We start from the raw sequence: 11,807 nt of genomic DNA, 5'->3' as shown, positions 1-11,807 counted from the left end.
TTGTGCTTTCCTACTCTTCCTTTGCCTTCTTGCTCCAAATCCCAAGTATTCCACAATGCTTCAAGATTACTCCAAGAAAAATCTAAGTGTGCAAGAGTATGAGAGAGATAATTGAGAGAGTGCTCCAAGCTAAAACTGACAAAAAGATATGAACTGGTCCTCAAAAGCCTTTTTATCATTGAAGCCTCTATTTTCTTCAATTTCCTATATTTTTCCTTCAATTTCCTCCTCACATGCAACCTGTGAACTTTCACCTTCCTTTTCTCCTATTTTCCATTATTTTCATAAATAAAATGCAAATTAATGCTACTTTTCCTTTTCCAATTACCATAGCCATTAATTAATCACAAGTGATCCTCGTCACTATGATTTTGCACAACATTCATCTTGGAATACGTGTCCCATGACCTTGGTTATTATTTTTCCTTTATTAACTTTATTACATGGATTTTTAACCAGGGCTGCTAAAGAACCCTCCCCCTTGGGGGAACACTGTCCTCGATGTTCAATGACACTTATAAACCAACAAACATATGCTACCTATGGAGCTTTATAACACAACTCAATGCAACATTTACATCATATCCATCTGCTAAAACATAACCAACATATCATGAACACCATACCTTTTATTGAAGATTTATAACACAACTCGATACGGTATTTGCATACATACATATGCATATGTAGACATAACCAAAACATAACACCAAAAAATATATTAAAAGACATTTGCTCAACTAGCGAATAGAGAAGGATACATAGCCCGCATCTGATCAACCATCTCCCACATAGCTTCATCGGGCCTAAAGTGCTTCCACTGCACTTTAACTTGCTCGATTGCTCGATTCCGGAGTATGAGCCTCTTTCATTGAAAAATGCATTGAGGTTTCGGCTGGAATTATCCTACTAGTTCCACTTGCAATACAGTTCAGTCAATAAAATGATCAACATCTTTCACATCTTAAGCAATGACACATGGAAAACATCACAGAATTTCACTATCGGAGGCAGTGTAAGTCGATAGGCCACTGGTCCAATCCTCTCAAGAATCTTGAAAGGCCCACGATATTGAGGTGCCAACTTAGCACATGATCTAATCCTCATGGAGCTATTGTTGGGTTTGGTGTGCAAGTACATTTGTTCCCCAACCTAAAACTCCTTAAACACCCTTTGTTGATCTACATAACTCTTTTGCCTGTCCCGTGTTTCCTTTAGATTCTTCTTGATTACCTGCAATTTCCTGTTCCATCTCTGCCAACATGTCTGGTCCTATCAACACCCTGTTCATTGGATTACTCCAACTAATAGGAGTATTACATCTCCACCCGTAAAGTGCCTCAAATAGACTCATCTTCAAAGATTCCTGATACCCATTGTTATACACAAACTCCACCAATAGAAGATACTCTTCCCACTTCCGTTGCTGATGCATAACATACATTCTCAACATGATCCAGATTTAAACAGGAACACAACAAATCACAGAGATAACCATAAACATAGAGATGCAGCAGAATATTAATTCATTTCATTAATGTAAAATACTGAAATATGCTTACAAACAACAATGGAAATAAACCAGCTAGGGCGATGGTAGCTTATCTCTAAGAAGAGATGTGGTGGCTACATGCCTCTAAACTGTGTTACAATGAGGCTCAAAGGCCTATTTATTGTTGAGAAACAATGGAAAACCATTAACATCCCAAAACCTAACCCTAGAAGATGAAACGCCAAATTGTGGGCCCCGTTTTGGGTAAGTTGGTACATCAACTTCCCGGGGTCGTAACTTTGGCACTCGATCTTCGTTTGACGCGTACAATAGCTCGTTAGAAAGATCTATCCGAGCACTACAACTTTGGGAAGAGCAACATTGGTCCATGGACCCATGTTGACATCGGTCCACGGACCCATGTTGCTCCCAGATTTCCCAAAAAACGTCGTTTAGGGCCTCAAAACGGCTCCGGAAGTTCAGGACCCAAAAAACTGCTAAAAATAGTAAATTGTGCTACAATTACGGAAACTGAAAAACTGAAAGAGACAGTTGTGGGGGTCCAAGTGGGATAGGTGGGTGGTCACCAACATCCACCTGGATCATTCCTCCCCCCTTAGGAAGCAATGGTCCCCATTGCATTGAGTTCCTCCATCTGCTGAACTTGGTCCCTAGTGAGCTATTCTGCAATCTCGGATGTGTCCAATAATGGTGGGAAGCGTGGTCAAGGGAAATACAAATTGAACACTTGGTGCAGGTGAAGGAATGGAGGAATTCTGTGTTCCAAAGCATTATTTCCCACAACCTTGGTAATGGTGTAAGGACCATGTTGGCGTGGTCAGAGCTTCTGATGGGCTCTTGTAAGGCGTTCTTTCTACAGATGCAACCAAACTTTGTTGCCCACATGAAGCTTGTGTGGTATCTGTGTGGGTGAGGAGAAGTTGTTCTTATCTACTTTCATGACCGTATCCATTTGCTGTTGCTGCTGCGTTGAGGAACACTTTGCAGGGGTCATGGATGTGGCGATGATCTTCCCCTTACTTTGGGAGCGAACCAGACAGAAAATGAATTTCCTAGTCTGGGAGATGAGCTTGCTACCTTTCTTAGTAGTGATCAAAGAGGTGGTGATAGGTGGGGCTACCTCCGGTATCCTATATAATGAATAACGCAAAGTAATAATGACAGTGCGAGGCCTTGACTCATACACAGCATGTTGCCTCCACAAGTATGGTTGGCCTTATAAAACATCACAAACATCCAAAGGTGTAACATCACACAATACCTCATTTGTGAAGGGCTTGATGATGTAGGGAAGGCGGCATTGCTGGCGGACTCAAAGATCTCATCCTTCATGAACCCACCCGATACTGTACGACTGCGGGTGTGGTGTAGTTGGTAGGCCCAACTGCTTCATGACCTTTGCTGAAATGAGGTTCTTTTGGCTCCCACTGTCATCAATGAATTGCAGCGGTGAACCCTTCACCCACATTTGTGAGTGGAAAAGACGCTCCCCCTCCTCTGGGTCTTCGAGCTCATTCCTCTGGATCTTGGTGGTGGCAACAATGATGCTGGGCTCCACATCAATGATCTGCTTCCCTTTGCCATTCCCCTTGTCAGGTTCTGATTTAGGGTCGGAACATGCATCTGATTCTGAAGCCTTCAACTCGGCCACCAACGACTGCTTGGTTGACACTCACTTGTGTTATGAGTGGGACTCTTGTGGAACTTGTTAGAGCCTAGATTTACCTCAGGCTGAAAAGACAAGGTTCTAGGTCCACATCAAACCACGCTCAGCCTCGTAGCTAGCCCTACGAGGACAGGAGAGGGCTCTCTCCGGGTCGATCTTAGCAAAAGATAATCAATGAGGCTGGAGATGACTGATTTGCCAACTGATTTTAGGCTAGGTATTAAGTGCAAAGGATTTTATTTGAGTTTTTTGGGGGTTTTGTGTTGGAATAGGGAAAGGAAAATTGGGCTCGGGGATGAGGCACAGTTTCTGCAGAGTTCTGATTGGGGCAAGGAAGGAAATCTTTTTGATGCTTTAAATTGAGTAAATGAATAGATCAGACTGGTGAGGAGCTAAGGAGAGCAAGAGAGTCTCAAGAATTCTCCTTAAACAGATGAAAACATTGAAATTTAAACAAATTCAAAGGTAGAGCATAACAGTTAATGGATTCCACCTTAATCACTCATTTGTTCAAATTCAGAATAAAAGAGAGGAAAATGATACAAATAACACTAATGAACTTACAATTACTGAGAGAAGCACACCATCAAAACATAAAGCCACATGGATCCCAAACAATGCTGCAAAACCCTAGTCTTTCCTTAGCCAAAAATGCAGAGATAGAATGTACAATGATATGCCAAAGCAATCCCAAGTGTCCAACCCTGAAAATGACTTAGGAAGTACATGATATAGACTAGCCCAACCCATTCCCTTGCCTCTAGGGGTCGAGCTCATCATTCTAGGAGCTGTTTCAACAAATTCTAAACAAGGAACTGAAAACTAGGTAGTCAAACAACTTACTCCTATATGCTAGGAAACTGATTCATTCACTTACATTTCACCTTTTTGGTGAATGAATCCTCTAGAACAAGTAAATAAGTGCCAAAATTACATCATGTTTATCTAATTACATCAAGATAGATCAAAAATTACATCACAAAGCAAAACTAGTCAAACTGGCCAAATTTCTGAGCTGGAAGGTGAAAAATTGGGCAAAAAACCTCTGTGCATCACGCCACTTTGAGGTTGAGTTTGAGGCACTTCCTGAAGTCCAAATTGAGCCCAAGTGTGCTTGTTGGAAAGCCCTGCCTGTCTACTTTCCAACCCAAGTTGGTGCCCATTTGACCCTTCAAAACTTCAATCTCCCAAGACTGCTTCCTGTGTGTCAAAATAGGGGCAGTGAGGTCATTTTTTGAGTGTTTTTGACCTCCTGAGAACTCAAAACTTGCCCAAACTTCTTGGCCATGCACCAGAAGTCATGATTTTTCATGCCAAATCCAAAAATGTAAACTTTTTGTAATTTGGAGCTCTCTAGGAAAAGCGCGCGCCACGTGGCACGACGCACAGGGAGAAAAACCCTGTTTTTTAGTGCAAAAAATTTCAAAATGTCAAAAATTGCTCCAAATTTCTTGAAATTTGGGCTGGAGCTTCTTCATTAAGTGTCATGCTGGGCTAAAGAGGCTTCAGCCAATATCTGAAGATGATCAAGCTCCCTTTGCCTCTTTTGTTTCCTTATTGCCTTCTTTAGTTTTGCCTTTAAATTCCTGATTCGTGCCTTGCCAACTTTGTTCTATGTCGTATAGTGAAAAGCCATGTGTCTCAGCAATGCAAGGTCCTTATCGGCCTTGTCCAGCAGTCCTTCCAAGTGAATGTTGACTCTCTTGAGCCAAGACTCTCGATCAACGTTGATTTCTTGCTCAAGCGAAGTGAACTCCACCCTCCTTCTTTGGGCAGCTTGGCGGTTTTTCTTTATGTTTTTGCCATCTCTATGAGGCCTCCTGGGTGCATGTACTTCTGTTGGCAAATCACTATGGGTCTCCTCCTCATGATCATATGACAGATCAGATGTCATGTCTGCTGGTGGACAAACTGTCTTGGACAAATAGGTGTTGATATGTCACACTGTCTTGTGATGCCTTTGATGATGTGCTTGACCTTTGTCACCAAGAGAAAACAATGACATGAGGGACAGTAAGGGGAGGGAACAATAGTGAGGGATTAGGGACTATTGGGACAAATTTTATTAGGGAAATGTAGGAGGGTTTGAGGGGTTTTATGTATAGGGTTAGGAGAGTTTTGGTATTTGAGAATTTTGGGACAGAGAATTTGGGATAGGGGTTTGATGGTCTTAGGGAGTAGGGAAACTTAGGAATGATGGAAATAAGGAAGAAATGGGATGGGGGAATGAATTTGGTGAAAACCCAAAACAACAACTTTCATGTGAAGATTTTGACATGGTAGGGTTTGAGTTTTTTGTTTGAACCATTACCATCCATCAACCACCATACCCTAGCACAAACTTGGATGAAACACGAAAATGGAGGCTCTACCTACTTATGGAATGAATAATTTTCAATTTGGAGGAAGATTTCAATGAATTTTAGGCTTTTTAGCCCAATGCGCCGCGCCTCCCCAGTGCGCCGCGCCAGTGTAAATTTACACTGGAAAATTTCTCCTAGTGCACTGTGCCTTTTTCCAGGCGACTTTTGGAGGCCTTCCCGGTGTTCAAATCGGGTGTAGGATAGCTCGTTGGAAAGGTATTTGAGAATAATTTCCAACCCAACTGGAATTTTTCAATTTGGAGTTCATTTTCCCTATCAAAAATCAAATCTTGCAAGAATGGTCAAAATGTGCCAAATGAGGCTGCCCAAAGGCAGAGTGCTGTTGCAGTCAACTTTTGAATGCCTTCCTCAACTCCAAATTGAGCTCATGATAGCTCATTTGAAATATATTTGTGTCTAGTTATCATTTGACTCATCAAGCAAGTCATTTGACCAACCAAGTTAGGAGAAAACTTTATTTTCCCAAGGTCACTTCAGAGGTGCATCAATTCTCCCAAGGCAACTGTATTTTTGACATTTCTCTAAAACCATGACACCTGTGTAAAAAGTGAAGGAGGTTTTTCTTCCTTGGCCTATTTTGGACAAAAAATTCTCTCATTTTTCCCAAATTCATCTTTGATTTCTCATAAACATCATTTGAGTAAAACCTACCCCGATGTGTGGAACAAGGGATTTGTCGAAATGAAGCGAAACAAAGGGGATAAGGGGCTCCTAAATTCTTGAGGAAATTTTGAGAAGTAGGGAGGGATGTTAGGACACAGGGGAAAGTGGAATTTCAAATATTGAGTGAGGGGAAGGGGTCCAAAAGGGCAAAACACAGGCCTAGCCTTGAAAATAGGGTTTGTAGCAAGAAACTAGGGTTTGTGCGAAAATGAGGAATTTGGGGGATCTCAGTGATGGGAAGTGTTTAATAAGGTATATTAAGGATAGGGGAAGGTGTATGAACATCAGGATACAAGTTTTGCTAATGATTTGACCGTCCAAGAGAAATTGCCTTCAAAACCCTAGGAGAGGGAAATGACCGTAGCTAGGCGCAACTGAAGCATGAACAAGGTGTAAAATGACCCATTGGAACCTGACATGATGATGACAACCCTCTGAATGATGGTAGACTCAGCTGAATAGTGACATAGACCGAAATTTGGACAACTTTGAAAGGAGTGAAAGCAAACCCTAGACCTAATGCCTAGTGACCAAATTTTACTTGAAGACGCACTGAAATGATAAAATTTGACCTTGACACCTTAAAATCACTTTGTAAGAGCATGTTTGATCACTTGAGGAAGGCTAGAAAGACTGACACTAACAGAACTCACACCACTTTCTTGCATCCTTCTTCGACTTCGTGGTGTTGTTCTTTTCTTGCGGCTTCGACGGGTTGTCTTGGGTCACCCCACCTTGGCTTTGTCCTTTGGTCTTCGGATTTGCAGATCCAAAGTCTCGCTTCTTTTGTTTCAACTTCTGCTCGATTTTGACAGCGTATCGGTACATCGTGCTGAGTGAGGAGATGTTCAGGAACTCCATCTCTTCCTGGATGTACCTGTGTAGGAAACCACAGTATTTGAGTACCAAATGTAGCTCAGAATCCTTGATATCCAATTGTGTGCAAAGGGTATGAAAAATGTTTGTGAACTCCGGCACATCTTGGTCTTGTCCCTGCCGCAACGTGGTCCACTTTATCTATTTGTCCTCATAGCTTTTGACAGGGTAGTACTGCTCCTTGATGGCATCCTGAAATGAATTCTAAGTGGTTGCGGCTGAAAATGGCGTGCCTGTACTTTCATCCTTATGCTCATAGTAGGTTTCCCACCAGTCCTTGACGTGGGGGGGATGCTTTAAGAAGAGCGAAAATAATATTTTCCTGGCTAGAAAAATAATGAACAAAAAAATAACCCTCTAGCAGATTTAACCATTTATCTACGACATCTGCGTCTATTTGACCCTCGAAGATGGGGATTTCAAAATTAACTTGTACCTTAAAGGGCGTGGCATTTCTAGAGTAGCTGCTGGAAGCCGATGCATCGCCTCTGGGTAGCCGCTAAAGGATCTGGGCAAAACTATCCATCAACGCATTCCTTTGTTGCTCGAGGGCTTCTTCGAGCAAGATTTTGATAGGATATCCTGCCCCCTCGTCTTTATTTTCATCCGCCATGGGAGGCCGTCAGGATTTGTGAGGCTACTCTTGCAAAGGTTCAACTAGTTCAAGCCCTAACTCCTTATATCCCGACCTCGTTTGGGACATGCAAAGAAAAAGACAGAGAAAAAGCAGACCGCTCTGATACCACTGATCCAAATTTAAACAAGAACGCAACAAACCACATAGATAGCCATAAACACAAAGATGCAGTAGAAATAGTACTTCATTTCATTAATGTAAAATATTGTAATATGCTTACAAACAACAATGGAAATAAACCAGCTAGGGCGATGGTAGCTCATCTCTGAGAAGAGATGTGGTGGCTACATGCCTCTAAACTGTGTTACAATGAGGCTCGAAGGCCTATTTATTGTTGAGAAACAATGGAAAACCCTTAACATCCCAAAACCTAACCTTAAAAGATGAAACGCCAAATTGTGGGCCTCGTTTTGGGTAAGTTGGTACATCATCTTCCTAGGGTCGTAACTTTGGCACCCGCTCTTCGTTTGACGTGTACAATATCTTGTTAGAAAGATCTATCCGAGCACTACAACTTTGGGAAGAGAAACATCTTCAGGACCCGAAAAATTGCTAAAAATAATAAATTGTGTTACAATTACGGAAACTGAAAAATTGAAAGAGATAGTTGTGGGTCCAAGTGGGATAGGTGGGTGGCCACCAACATCCACCTGGATCACAACATGTCCTTCAAAATTATATTACCTTCTCTGCCTGTCCATCTATCTACGAATAATAAGCTGTGTTGAAGGCCAACTCTATACCCAAACCTGAAAATAATTCTTTCCATAACCTAAAAGTGAATATATCATCCCTGTCTGATACAATCTTCTTCGGTACACGATGCAACCTCCCTATATCTCTGATGAAGACCCGTGCTACCTCACTAGCTAAATTCATAGACTTCACTTGAATGAAGTAAGCTACCTTTGTAAACTTGTCAACCATAACCACGATGAAATCATGTTTCTTAGATGTCCTCGACAAACTTGTGATAAAATCCATGGAAATGACCTCCCATTTCCATTCTAGAATGAGAATCAGCTATAGTAATCCACCTAGATGCTTACACTATGCTTTTACCTCTTGACAATCCAAGAATCTCGCTATAAACTCTACCACCTCTTTCTTCAAATTCTGCCAATGGTAGAAATTATTCACAACTGTTAATGTATTCTAATATCCCGGGTGACTTGAATATTGCTTAGCATGAAATTCCCTCGAGATAAGATTCTTGAGCTCAAGGTTGCCCGACACATATATCCTATCCCTAAATCTGACCAAATCATCTTCCGTGGAATGATAATCTGCATCCCATTCACCAGTTCCCCTACTGTAACCTATGCCTAAGTTGCCTATATATGTCATCCTATTGTCATGCCTGCAAAATCTGATCTTGTAAGTTTGTCCCATATGAACTCATAGTTGCTATGTGATTTACCTATACTCTCCTGATAAGAGCATCTACAACCATGTTCTCTTTACCCTTGATGTACCTGATCTCGAAATCAAACTCACTGATCATGGCCAACCATCTAGCTTGCCTGGAATTTAGATTTGGTTAGTTAAATAGGTACCTCAACCCACTATGATCGATCATCAAAACAAACCTCCTACCAAGAAGATAATGTCTCCACATCTTCAATGCATGGACTATCATTTCCAACTCAAGATTGTGCGTCACATAATTCTACTCACGCTCATTTAATTTCCTTGAATCATAGCATACTACATGTCCTTCCTACATTAGAACCCCACCAAGTCCTTTCTTGCAAACATCTGTACATACTGTTATCACCCCAAGAAACTCACCTAGGTTGTAAATCAGTGATGCTCAGGAACATTAAAAATTCAACAATTATGTTGGATAAGATGATGGATAAATGAAGATACGCTGCACATTTAAGCAAGATAACCACTCCTACTATGACTATCCCCAGGCATGGGTGAAAACCCCCAAACTACACGGCTTTCAACCACCAACTACTCACAATTTGAGATAAAGGTGATGATGGAGAAAACTAATTGCACCAGCAGATGCACAGGACCCTGTGATGGCCAACTGCAACCAGTCAGAAGATCTGTAGAACTATCATTTAATATACAGACAAGATAAAAATCTCCCTGATATTAAACAACAGTCATCTGCAAGCAATTTCAATGAGCCACTAAATTATAATACAGAGGTGGGATGACAGCCCCTCTGATATCAAACATTCACAGCACATCAAATAAATGCATGCAGGCACAGCCTAGAACAAGAAGAAGAAGTGGAAAGTGAGCAGGTGACAGCAAAAGAAGCTTGTATTAATGGAAATCAAGACCAGAAGCTGCAGGTCTCATAGTATTAACAGTCTCCAGAAGTCAAAAGGCTACAATAAGCTCTCATTCATCAAACACTCATCAATCCATTACATCTCTGTTCTGGGTATATATAGAGTTTGTTTACAAAATTGCTCTGCTGGTTATGCGTGCAGGAATCAATAAATGAGGGCCAACAACATTTACATTCAGGAATGGGCCTTTGATACAAATCTGGCTGTGCTGTAAATGGATTTGCCTCCCTCTGGCTCTCTGCGGTCCTTCTTTGGGCAGGTGGAATGAAATATGGGTGAAACCCATAACCGTTGAATGCTCCGATTTGATCGGCGGTGTCCTGCTTCCCCTCGGCCATACTGTTAATTAAATGCTGCTGCTGGATCATTTAATGGCTTTAATATGACTGCTCTGGCTTTTAAACAGAGTAATGCTGCCCCAAACCATTCATTCCCGCCCATCATTGCTTCCATGTTGACTTTTTAAAGGTTTCAGGCATAGTTTTATTTACTATCGGGTCCGCCTTTGGCTTGCAATGCACGTTTAAACAGGCCCTCCTTTGTTTCTTAACATTTGACAAATACATGCAAAACCGCCACAAAACCACGAAAAATGGCTTTGGTGGATTTGAATCATATATATATTTTGTTTCTGAACCCTTTCGGATCCAAAACCCATCGCAATTGGCATCTGCCCAGGCATCCCTTGTATTTCCTTTATACAAAGAAAATACACACAAAACACTGAAAACGCGAAGGGCGCGGACTTGAAATTTTATAAAATGGAGCTCTGTACATCCATCGGGTCCGGCCCATCGGCGATGTCATATCGGCGGACTTACAAAAATTTGGTTTGCGGACCCGAAATGCTTATTATGCCGCATTTTTCATTATTTCGGCTCCACCAGTTGGAGCGATACATGGGGAGTGCAGCGATTAAATCAGGGCCATTGATCTGGGGGTCCGATCCGACGGCTGGCGCTAAGTCGTATTTCACTATCGGCGGGGATATGGGAGCGTCCACATAGAATCGCCGAAACACCATCGGACCCGAAATATATTTATAAGAAGGAATTAATACCGCCGTCGGGTCCGGCCCCTCGGCGATCGCTTCATCGGCGAAGTCTTGTCGCTGCCACTGCCTCCCTGCCGATGCGATATGACCCGCCGATCTTCCTCCGCCGATTGCGACCCGCCGATGCGATCTGGACCGTTGATCGGCCAGATCGAACGACTGTCGCTCATTTGAACTGCTAGGCCTGCGCTTTTGATTTTTGATTGTTTTGGAGTGTTTTAGGCCTCCCGATAGATTATTTCCGCCTTCCAAAGGGCTTTCCCCTTGCAATTTTTTCAATCGGTGGAAGACTTTTAGCCATGATTTGAGAACTTGAACAGCATCAATGAATCCTTTAGCATAATTATAAGCATTTTTGCAGCCTTTGAGAGCATTTTGAATCCATTTTTGATGCTTTTGCATAGCAGCGCTAACACTGGCTCCTTCTGGGGATGAGATCCTCCCTGTGAGGTCTCAAGAACCTGCAGATCAATGCCTTTCCAGCAACAAACAAATTAGCCAAAATTCCTAGTGTTCCATTGGGCATGGAGTTTATTACGGCTACACTAAAAACTAATGAAAGCATAATATTTACAGCTTTTAAGGCCAAAAGACCTTAAATCACATAGTTCTTCAGAAACCGCCCATTAACTGGGCCATCAAAGACTGGTTCTCCTCCCATACTTTTCAGTATGAAGGTATTGTTCCCTTGAATCTGTG

Source organism: Pinus tabuliformis, chromosome 6, assembly GCF_031772625.1.
Source record: "Pinus tabuliformis cultivar Carrire ecotype Pingquan chromosome 6, CPIR1, whole genome shotgun sequence".
Lineage (NCBI taxonomy): Eukaryota > Viridiplantae > Streptophyta > Pinopsida > Pinales > Pinaceae > Pinus > Pinus tabuliformis.
The sequence above is the reverse complement of the archived record's forward strand: the minus strand, read 5'-3'. Positions refer to the sequence as shown.